At 49.5% G+C, this 12,213-nt stretch overlaps 1 protein-coding gene across 13 annotated transcripts in view; it reads right to left on the bottom strand.

The window, feature by feature from the left end:
* TRIM2 (tripartite motif containing 2) overlaps positions 1 to 12,213 on the bottom strand; it is a 182,682-nt gene that overhangs the window by 76,768 nt on the left and 93,701 nt on the right. The window lies entirely within an intron of this gene.

Here is a 12,213-nt window from a genome sequence, read left to right as displayed (position 1 = left end):
AGTTACTAGCTTAGTATATTTTTTAAAGATTTATTTATTTGAAAGGCAAAGTTTCAGAGAGGGAGGGAGAGACAGAGAAAGGTCCTCCATCCACTGGTTCGCTCCCCCAAATGGCCACAAAAACCAGAGCTAGGCCAGTATGAAGTCAGGAGCCTGAAACTCCATCTGGGTCTCCCCTGAGGGTGGTAGGGGCCCTAGCACTTGGGCCATCTCCCACGGCTGTCCCAGGCACATTGGCAAGGAGATGGATCAGAGCTGGAGCAGCTGGGACTCAAACTGGTGCTGTAGCTTTATCTGCTGCAACACAATGTGGGCCCCAGTCAGTTACCAGTTTAAGAGTGATGATTAATAATTTTTATTTAAGACTATGCATATTTATCACATTTGTTCCATGTAGTCAAGCAGTGCCTTGAAGATGCAGTTCTGAAGAGCAGTGATGGTTATCACCTGCGGTCACAGAGAACCAAGGAAATCAACGCACCCTGGAAATGCCAATTTTACATGCCTTTTTGGTGGCACCCTTGGCCATCACACCCTTCCTTGCCTGACCCTCACAGCCCTACACAACCACCACTCCATTTCCTGTCCCTACAGATCTCCCTGTTGTGGACCGTCACACAAATGGTGTCAGACAGCATGTGGCCATCTGCGTCTGGCCGGCTTCACTGTGCTTCCAAAGTTCGTCCATCTTGTAGGATGCATCAGTATCTCATTCCTTTTGATGGCTGATCCACTGCACGGATGTAGCACCTTCTGCTCATTCATTGATCAGTTAATGGACTTTGGACTTATTTGGCTATTCTGAATAATATCACTGTGAATATCTGTGTCCAAACTTTCGTCTGGACATACGTTTTGCTCTAGAATACTTTAATTAGGGAGGCCAGTGTTGTGGTACGCAGGTTAAGCCACCCCTTGACATGCTGGCCTCCCATGTGGGAGTGCTTGTTAAAGTCGTGGCTGCTAAACTTCTGATCCGGCTTCCTGCTGATGCAGCTGGGAAGGCAGTGGTAGGTGGTCCAAGTATTTGGGCCCTAGCACCCATGTGGGAGAGCCAGATGGAGTTCCTGGCTCCTGGCTTTGGCCTGGCCCAGACTTGGCATTGCTGTCACCTGAGAAGTAAGCCAGTGGATGGAAGATTTCTCTCTCTCTCTTTCTGTGTGTGTGTGTGTGTGTGTGTGTCCCTCTCACTCTGTCTCTCTGTTTTTCAAATAAATAAATGTTTTTAAAGAACAGTTTATTTAGGACCTAACTCCTACAGGCAGTTGGGCTGCCCCCACTCGGTTTCATAAAGATCTCCTCCCAAGACAGGCCATCACAGGGGTGTCTGGTTTGCTGGGATAGGGGTGCCCTCTTCCCATCCCGCTGCTGGGCCCAGCCCAAGCCAAATTCCTCGAATGCTGACCCCTCCCCCAGCACATCCTTTCTTCTGACCTTCCTCCTTCTCTTCCTCCCACAACCCAAATTCTTGGCATGTACAACTGGAACAAGCCTCTGTTATCAGAAGAGGATGGAGAAGTCAGAGAGATTCTTGGTCTTGTTGCTGGGTTGGTAGACAGAGAAGGTTCCCTTACTGGTTCAATCATTCATTCCAGAGAACACTGTTGAGTATGTATTCCAGGCACTGAGTAGCCATTGAGGATGCAAAGAAGAGTTGAATGTTTTTTGAGTCCTTAGGAAGGTTAGGCTATAGGGTGGGAGATGGATCAGTAACCAGGAAATTGCAACGTGGAGTGGAGAGCATTTGAGAGCAAGAGAACATGGATACTTTGGGTGCCCACACGTGGGCTATGTTGGGGCAGGGTGAGGTGGGGGCACATTTAAGGCACAGAACACAGCATAAGCAAAGAATAGCTGCAGAGTGGGGTGAAGGTGGAACAACTGGGGGTCATATTTGTTTCTTATCTTCCATTTGGAGTTGGGAATTCCTCCTCTGTGGAAATAGGATTATACAGACTGGTTGTGTTCCAAATACCCTTATCATTATGTCTTGGCTATTGTATGGGGTACATGGGCTTTCAGGGCTTGGCTGGGAACCTAGCAATCACAGTTTACATTGCTTATTGTCAGACAATTCGCAGGCAACAGCATCTTCCCCTTGGTATTCCTGGCCACAGGTAGATGGTGGTAGTGGTTGATGGTGTGTTTCTCAATGAGCTGGAGTTTTCCTAGATTAAGACCTCAAGGGGCCAAATGTGGGACTTGAGGAGCAGAGAGGAGCCTAAAATCTTTGGGATTAAGGCTGCTGCACCCCCTGCTGAGTTCTTGGAGCTGTCTTGCTCCTCTCCACTGTTTTCCCCTGGCCTTAAAGGTCATCAGCCAGTTTGACATGGAAAGCATACAGACAGTGCATATGCATGAGAACAGCCTATAAGTGCTAAATTGGGTGTGGCAGGATCCTGGGAACAATCCAAAACTGACTGACTAATCCAAAACACTTTATATACAGTCTACCTATGCCTGATGGAGGAAGTTTCCTGCAGAAAGGAAACTCTTTAGGATGGTACACAGGGCACTTTATGGTCTAGTCGTTGCCTTTCTTATTTGTTTCCACCTCCTGCCCTCCCCCATTGTACCCCAGCTCCTAAGACATTCATCATGAGCTTTTTTAGCAATGGATCCCAACAAAGAAATGGTACCAGTCCCTTCCCCGGAGTGGTAGGGTATGCCCGTGGAAATGTAAAGGGGTGCTCCTGGCTGTCACTGTGTGTGTGGGTGAGGGAAGGCTATACTACTAACACTGAGTGCCTGGGGGCAGGCTTGCCAAACACCTGCCAATACATGGCTGGGAGAGTTTCACACAGGTCCTTGGTCTCCTCATATTGTCCATAGCACCCTGTGAGAAACACCCATGTCTAGATTTAAATAGCATTTGTTCTGCCAGGAACCTCTCATCTTCTCCTACTTCCTGCCCTTGGTTAACTCCTTTGACTCCTCCAGAGCTCGGCAAAGCCACCACCTACTTTGAGGAGAATTCTCTGACTCTTCCTTCAACATCCAGACCCTTCTACCCCCAAACCAGATGGGGTAGCACTCCTGTGTGCTCCAAAGCACTCTTGCATGAAAACTGCTGAAGAGTCCATCTTTCTCCTGTATCTCCCCACTTCTAGTGCAACACCCATCACAAAGTAGGTACCAATAATGAAAGAATGACAAAAACTCCTGGAAAGATGAGTATGACAAATTATGACATAAAGGTAAGAGTCTGTCTCAGAATTTGAAAATAGTTGGACCAGAGACCAGTTGGGAAAAGCAATTCCTCAGTTTTTTTTTTTTTAATTAATATTTATCTATTTTGAAAGTGTTTCAGAGAAAGGAAGAGGCAAAGAGTGGGGGTGGGGGAGAGGATCTTCCATCTGCTGGTTTACTCTCCAGATGGTGGCAAAGGCCAGCACTGGGCCAGGCCAAAGCCAGGAGCCAAGAGCTTCATCTAGGTCTAAGTCATCTAGGCCCATGCAGGTGGCAGGGGCCCAAACACTTAGGCCAACTTCTACTGCTTTTCCCAGGCCATTAGCACAGAGCTGGGTTGGAAGTAGAGCAGCTGGACATGAACTGGCACCCATATGGGATGCTAGTGCCACATGTAGCAGTTTTACATGCTATGCCACAATGCAGCCCTGCAGTTCCTCATTTCTGATCACTGGCTTCTCATTTCAAATTTGCCTTCATAATAGATTTTCTCTTTGATCCTCAAAGCAAACCCAGGAATGCGCAGAGTGAGCATTACTATTTTAGTGGAAATTGAAGTTTAAAAGGGCTAAGTGGCCAGCCCAGGGTGGACTAGCCATTATGTAGTCAAGATGACCCAGAGTCCAGGTCTTATGGCTGAGCCAGTTCCCCTTTCAGTGTTCAGTGGCCCTCCAGAATGGGAAAGAACAGGAACAGTAATCAGGTAATTCCAGAGTGAAACAAAGCCAGCTGATTAGATAGGTGAAGTGTCTCACTGAGAAGTAAATACAATCAACTAGAAGAAGGAAACCTGAAATCAGAAGGTTACAAACGCTGCCCAATGCAATCATTATTTCATTTTTCTCTGCTTTCATAGAGCTTCATGAAACTTCCTGCCCCATGGTCTCATGAAAGAGGATGATAGACGACAATTATTTTCAGCCTGGGGTGCAGGCACGAGCAGCTGGAGATGAGATATTGTTAAGCTGACTTTCACAGACTCTGCTTTTCCAGGTGTGGCCCCTCAAGATCAAACTCTTTCTAGACAGCTCAGATCCTCTGCAGCCAGTTGGACTGTGTAGTCTGGAGTGGACCCCAGGTGGCTTCTTCTCTATTGCCCACCCACCAAGGGGCATTGAGGAAATTCTTTAGAAGCTACTGGGAGGTCCTAGAGCAAACAAGATGGCAGAAAAATAATGGCAGATGAAGCAGAAAGTATCGTCTCCCTAAGTGTCCTTAGCAAAAGAGAAGGTCCAAGTTGGCCTTAACCTACTGGGATTATGTGGATAAATTGAGGTAGCAGCTGAGCCAGTTCCAACCCAAGAACTCTCACACCAGCACTGGCGCAGCCTTGGTGTTGCCATTAAATTTTACCCATTAAAAAATAATAAAGTAAAATAAAAGTTACATTTTTCACAAATGATTATGTGCACTTTGGGGCAGAAGGCAATGATGACACAAAAAGAAAAAAAAGACATGACTCGAACGTCTCAAAATCACACCTGGGGGTGGAGTTCCCTGATTCCAACTAGCAGTCACAGTGGTTAGGGCTGAGGGGTCAGGACAACCCTTGGCAGCTAGACAGTGTGTGCAGTAAAGGTGACTCAGGTCAATCGCCCCTGACTCTGCCCCACCCCCTCAGTCTCCCTCCATCCCATCAGAGTGCTTCCACAGGTGCTGCCCCAAACTGGAGAGAGACTCAGGTTGGATCTGCCCAGCACAGAGCAGAGCAGAGACCATCGATTTCCTCGCTCCAGGCCTATCCTTTTGTTAAAGACCTTGGCATTCACTGTACTTATCAAAGCAGTTTTCTCATGTTGACTCATACCGAACAGGCAACAAAAATTCATGTCCTGAAACGCTAACCAAAAAGGAGTTTCCATGGGTCTGTTGTAATGCACTCTTATGGAACTCATAATGATGTCTTTTCTAGGTGCTTACAAACCATGCCGTTAATACTTCTTCTCTATAATTAGGCCTGATATTGAATTCCTTAATCTATCATTTGTGGGTCTCATTTTTTTCATTTTGGTAAAGAAAGCATATTTTCTGGAGTCCATGTTTAGGAAATTTTCTCTTTCCCTAATGAGAGACTGTGATTTGGCAATCTTAGCTATAGATTCTCTCAGAAACCTGGAATGTGGTTTGTTGAAGCCAGGACACAAAGTTATTCAGAACAACTGAATTTTCTCTTAAATCACTTTTCCTTTTGTATTCATTCCCTAGGGCTGCAGTAAACCAAAGAACCACAAAGTGGCCTGGCTAAACAGAATAGAAATGTATTCTCCTACAGTTCTGGAGCCCATAAGTCCTAAGTCCAGCTGTTGACTGGGCCATGCTCCCTCTGCAGCCTCTGTGGAAGGACCTTCCCTGCACCTCCCAGCTCCTGGTTGTCCCTGGCATGCCTCAGGAAGAAGATGCAGCCCTCCACTCTCTCTCTGTTACCTGGCCTCTTCCTCCGGAGCGTCTGTGTACTTACATGGCGCTCTCCCGGTGTCTCTGTTTTCTCCTAAGGACACGGGTCATATTGGATTAGGACTCACTCTTACATGACCATGATTAATTTGATGACACCTGCAAAGACCCTGTTTCCAAATAAGGTCACGTTCACAGGTACTGGGATTTAAAACCGCAATCTATAGCTTTCTGGAGTACGCAATTCAACCCAGAGTGCCTACTGTGGGTAAAAGGTTAGCACAAGGCCTGGGCTGATGCCTCAGAATGACCTGGTCCCCATAAATACAGTAGAGGTAAGATAATGAGAAATGCTGTGTCTGCCTCGGTTGCGATGTGCATTAGTGGAGCTGTGGGAAGGAGGCTGTGACTTGTGTGTGTGTCAAGGTGATCCCTGCACCTTGGATCTCCTCGCTGAATGGGTGAAGGGCAAAGGTAGCTTCTGGGTCCCCCAAGGTGCTGTCTCTCCTGCCTTCCACCCTTCGCTGAGGCTCAGTCACCAGGGTAGGCTACAACGTATTTGGGCAAACCGCAACCGGGCGGGTCTGAGCTCCTATCCCAGGAACTTCCAGAAGCCCCTTCTCAGCCTGAAGCAAAGCCCAAGGCTCTGCCCCGCCCCACCGACTGCCTGCAGCCGCAAGTCCACCCTGCCTTCTCTTTGTCTTGACCAGACTGGAACAGCACAAAGAGCCAAATTCACCCAACCAGACGCTCCTTTGTTTGCCGCGGTTGGGCCCGGAGGAGTCCAAGCTGACCACCCACCCTGAGGACTCCCGGAATACGCGCTCCCGGGCCACACTCTGGATTCCTAACGACCCGGGCCGGCAGCCCTCACTGAGGTTCGCCTCAGGATCCAGGGAGGGTGGCTCCTCTCCTAAGCGGTTTCGGGATCACACTTTTCTCTTTGGCCACTAAAGTCACGGCGGCGTCAGGCTCCCGCCTGCGTCCGCGGTGATCCCGGCCACAGAGTTGGATTTTAGTCAGGGATTCCACAGAGCGGAGCGGAACCCGCCGGCGCGGGAGCCGGGAGGCGGCGGCGGCCGGGGTGGGCGCGCGGCTAGCAATGCCTGGCTGAGCTCCCGACTTCCTCTTCCTCTCAGGCTCTCCGCTCTGGCCCCTAAAATGGACGACTTTTAAGCCCGTGAGGAGTGCTTCCATCAGGTGACAGTCAGCCAAGGCAATAATCACACGTGCGGCCAAATTTCAGACGGCCCCGGGTCGCCCAGGCCCGCCGGAGCCCCGACAGCGTTCACCGCGGCGGCGGCACAGCCGGGTCCTTGTCTCCACGGCAACAGGCACCGCCCCGGGGAGGCGGCTCCGCTCCGGCTACGGAAAAAACAGGCCGGGGCCGCCCCGCAGAGATGCCGAGGCTCCCTTACGAGCCTCCATTTTCCCCTTCTCTACCGGGACACAGGGCCATTCTGTCAAAGAATGGACCCCGGGCCGGGCCCTCCCTCCGTCCACGACGGCGCGCTCCCAGCCGCGGCCCTCCCCCGTCTCCTGGGACGGCGGCCCTCGGGTTCCGGCACCGCCTCTCCCGCCCTGCAGCTAACAGGCCTGGGTTGACCCTGACAGAGGCAGATTAATCTGAGGACCGGGGAGCTTGCCATCATGCACCCAAGGCCGCCCACAGGGCACCATGCCTCGCTTCCTTCCCACTTTCCGAATCAAACTGTGAGCATGCACCTGTGACTGGGCACGGCTCCAGAGACCTAGCCAAGCTCGCTCAGCAGTACCCCAACCCCATCCCCAGAGTGTAAGTTCCAAGAGCCCCCGTGGATGCCAGAAGCCGCCATGAGGACCAAACCCTACATATGCTCTGTTTTTCTCCCATGCATATAAATAACACCTAGGACAAAGCCCGGTAAGACATTAACACCAACTAATAATAAAATACATCAAAACACAATAAAAGTTATGCGTGTGTGGTTTCTCTCCCTCTTTCTCAAGATACCTTCATGTCCTTTTACCTTTTCATTTAAAAGAAGCAGTTTATCGCATCTCCAGAACGTACCTGAATTGCCCGGGTCACTACTCTCACACTTCGGGGCCATTAGAAAGGACAAGGGTCACCTGAGCACAAACACTGAAACCACAGCATCACCCGCTGCCTCCCAGAGTCTGCATTAGCAAGAAGCTGGAGTGGGAAGTGGAGCCAAGTGTCACACCCAGGTTTTGATATGGAATATTGGTGTCTTAACCACTAGGCTTGCCTCTGACCTCCTAATTCCATCTTTCCACAAACTTCCTGAAGTCCCTGCATAGGTGTGCATGCTGCCCCAGCTGACTGGGGTGCTGTCTGGTAGGGATAAGGGTCTAGGTCTAAAATCAGCTGACTGTGAGTACAAATGCCAGCCCTGACCCTGACCAGTGCAGTGGTGTGGGCCAAATCACAGTTCTCAGAACTCCTTTTCCACATCTGTAAAATGGTAAAAAGAGAATCACCTCACAGGGCAGTTAAAGGCTTAAACAAGAAGTGTCTGGGGACCGGCGCTGTGGCTTAGAAGGTTAAGCCACTGCATGACACTGGCATCCCATATGGGCACTTGTTCAAGTCCCAGCTGCTCCACTCTGATCCAGCTCCCTGTTAATGGCCTGGGAAAGCAGTGGAGGATGGCCCAAATGCCTGGGCCCCTGTGCCTGCATGAGAGACTGAAAAGAAACTCCAAGCTCCTGGCTTCGGCCTGACCCTGCTCTGGCCATCGCAGCCATCTGGGGAATAAGCCTGAGAATGTCTCTCTCCTCTTCCCCCCTCTCTCTCTGTAACTCTGCCTTAAAAAAAAAAAAAAAAAAAAAAAAAAGGAAAAAAGAAAAGAAATGTATGAATGATTCAAAACATGCCAATTGTTGTTGCTGTTTTAATGACTCAAGCCCAGAGGGTAGCAAACTTTTTCTGGGAAGGTTCAGTTTCTTTTGCAACCTCTCAATGCCACTGTAGTATGAAAACAGAGAAAATAAGTAGAGAATTATTGCAGCTACATTTCAGTAAAATTGCATTTATAAACACTGCGATTTGAAATCTTGTATGATTTTCTCATCATAGAACATTTTTCTCTTGGATTTCTACAATTCATTAAGATATGTAAAAACCATTCTTAGCTCCCAGGCTATCGCAAAAACAGGCAGTGGCCTTGATCTGGCCTGCAGGCCAGAGCTTGGCCTATTCTTGCTCAAACCTGATGAAAGGGCTGGCATTTCCCTTCGTGGATCTTGCTTTAGAGGAAAATCCATTTGCTGGGTCCATAATACCAGAAAATTCAACTCCTGGACATGAAGACAACAGGCTGGATTGATGAACAAGGTTATAAACTAACCCAAGGACAGCGAACACCTCATAAAGAAAAACAATACCTACAGCTTTCTTGTGCAGAAGCCAACACAAGCCAGTTAGTGATACTCACCATTTACCTGTGTGCACAAGATAAGAGCTGGAAAAGTCAATCAGTTCCTTAAATGCACCAACACCCTGTGTTTTGCACACAGAGGAAGCTGCTCCTGACAGGTGCAAGCATTGGCTATGTGTGTACTTTGCGTCTCAGCACTGGGTGCAGAGGAGTGCAGAGGGTCTTAAGCCCCGAGAATGGCAGAAGAGTGTGCACTGAATTAAGAAAGATAGAGGAAAAGAGGGCAGGAGGAATCTGCTGGAACCAGGAGGGGTAGCACCGGCATAGAAAGCTGATCACTATGTATGGATGCTAAAGTTAGAGGAGAGGGGCGAGGGGCAAGGGAAGAGAAAGAGAGAGAGAGGATCTCCCATCTACTGTTTTACTCCTCAAATGGATATAACAGCCAGGGCATGGAAGCCAGGAGCCAGGACTCAATCCAGGTTTCCAACATGGGCTGCAGGAACCCAGGTACTTGAGCCATCACGCTGCCTCCCAGGGTGCATATTAGCAGGAAGCTGGACTCCAGAACCAGAACCGAGAATTGAACCCAGGCTTTTTGATGGGGGACACAAGCTTCCTAACCAGTGCCTTAACCACAGAGCCAAATCCCTGCCCTAGTGTCTAATTCCTAATTCTCTTTCCTTTCCTTCTCCGTTACCCTCATACATACCCGGGGATGGGAACAGGACATGTGCACTTCCTTTCTACTGCAGGCTAGCAAGATTCACTCTCTAGTCTATGTCAAATTCCTTACAGATCAGCAATTTCTTCTCTAATAATATTAAAATGCCTACATATTCCAGAGACATTGTAATTAATAATTAAACCTGTTTCCATTGGCCCAGAGGAAAGGCAAAGCTTTCTAATAAAGCCATTTCAAAAATCCAATCTGCCCTGACACAGCTTTAGAAAGTGACATGCTATCCATGTCCAGCCAATATTACTAGATAAAGAATTTGCTTAGCCAGCTTGATTGTGGTGTCGAGCAATGCCAAGGTCAGGTGTTATAATAACACCTCTCCCTTCATGGGGACTCTCCTCTGGGAAGAAAGTAGCCCAGACATCTCCATCCTTAAGATCTGAGTCACAGGTAACCAGCTGGCTCCCTACAGAATAGCTCTTTTGTTTCCACTTGGATCTGATGGGATCTGATGAATAAAGAAAACAAGACCCCAGGGTTCTTTAGAAAGGGAAAGGGGACAATCTGTAATCTGGGAAGGAGCCCAGCTGCCAGGTGCTCCTGCCCTACCCACCAAGAAGCTGGAGCCTGGGGCGGGCATTTTGTGCAATGGTTAAGATGCCTGCATTCTGTATGGGAGTGCCTAGGCTCAAGTCCCAGCTTTGCTCCTGATTCCAGCTTCCTGCTAATGTGCACCCTGGGAGGCAGCAGATGATTGCTCAAGTATGAGTCCCTATCACCCACACAGGAGACCCAGGCTGAGTTCTAGGCTCCTTGCTTCAGCCTGGCCCAGCCCTAGCAATTGTGGGCATTCAGGGAGTCAACCAGCCGATGGGAGATCTGTGTGTGTGTGTGTGTGTGTGTGTCTGTCTGACTCTCAAATGGATAAAAATCAATTATTTAAAAAGTTACAGGCCTCAGGTCAAAGAACCCGACACTGTCTTCTCCTCTCGGCCTGCTGCCTCAGGCTGTGGCACTGGTACTCCCCAAGGCAACAAGAGTCACCCCCTGGCATGTGGCTGCTCCATCTCAGACCCAACAACCTGGATGAGGTCATAAACGCCCCCGCTTTCTAATCCCACAGGGCACATGAGTTCCATTTGGTGATGCTGATGGGAAGCTCCAAGCCCTCAGGCTGGCTCCTGATCCACCCCCTCCTGGGGAGGCACAAGGCTCCCATCTTCTCCTAGACTTGGGGGCCTCTGACATCAGAAAGCACCTCAAAGATGATACGACCACAAAATGCTCCAGGTGCTGGGCCCTGCCTACACGCTCCCCTCTCACTCAGGCCAGGACCCCCTACATCTCTGCAGAAGACATGGGCTTGGTGGACATATTCAGTCATATGACCCCCCCACCCCGCACTGTGTAGAGGAAGGAACACAGGTCTGGGGACATGATGTGACTGCCCCCAGGCCACACAACACCATGGCACAGCCATTCACAGAGCTCAGGCCTGATTCCCAGCACCAGCCTGTCTCCACCGGGCCCATGGTCCTCTTGTCACTGGCAGACCTGGGCGTGGAGCCCTTTGTCGGCCGGCTGGGCTGCATTTCAGTTCTCTCCAGACTGCTGTACAACAGAAAGGCTTGGAAATGAAAACGTCTCGCCAAGTGAGTCTAGAAAACTGTGTTGCGGAACCCCCTGCAAAGAGCTCTCCAAGCACAGCAGCTCTGCTCCAGGAGTTAATGGTTTACAGTTTATGAATATGCAGACATCAGAGGCAAACAGCAGGAGTTCCTAGCAGAGCAGAGGAACAGGAACCCCCTCTCCCCAAGGAGGAGAGTACTAATAAGGAATACAGTCCTCAAAGGTTAAAAATCCAGCCGTCCATGGGGCAGAGGGCAGGGGAAAAAATAAACCATGACATCCTGTTGGAGGGGGAGTCACAGGAGAAGGCAGACTCCTGGGAATAGAAAAGAAAAACTGTACAGAGCACAGTGGCCCAAGACCAAATGCCAACTGCCTGCAGTTATGGAGTTGTGTAGCCTCGGAATGACCTTGACAATAAAATTCTGATGCTAAAACAAACACGGATGAGTGGAGGTTAGGTCATTAGCAGTCATACGGATTGCGCATGCAGCCTAGTAAGCAGTCACGCTGGTGAGCGGGGCAAAGGGATAAAGCAAACAGATTTACTCCAAGAACTCACACCTGGGTGCCATCAGATGGCCGGCGCGTTCTGCACCTGATACCCCTCTCCTGTCCCCTGATGGGTTCCGGTAGAATTCCCACCCTATTTTTTTTTTAAAGATTTATTTATTTATTTGAAAGGCAGAGTTACAGAGAGGCAGAGGTAGAGAGAGAGAAAGAGAGAGGGGTAGAGAGAGAGAGAAAGAGAGAGAGGTCTTCCATTTGGTGGTTCACTCTCCAGATGGTTGCAATGGCCAGAGCTGTGCCAATCCGAAGCCAGGAGCCAGGAGCTTCTTCCTGGTCTCCCATGTAGGTGCAGGGGCCCAAGGACTTGGGCCATCTTCTACTGCTTTCCCAGGCCACATCACAGAGTTGGACTGGAAGAGGAGCAGC

This window comes from Oryctolagus cuniculus, chromosome 8, assembly GCF_051225735.1.
Source record: "Oryctolagus cuniculus isolate XC-2025 breed Fujian yellow rabbit chromosome 8, ASM5122573v1, whole genome shotgun sequence".
NCBI lineage: Eukaryota > Metazoa > Chordata > Mammalia > Lagomorpha > Leporidae > Oryctolagus > Oryctolagus cuniculus.
This window is presented reverse-complemented; position numbering and strand designations above follow the sequence as displayed.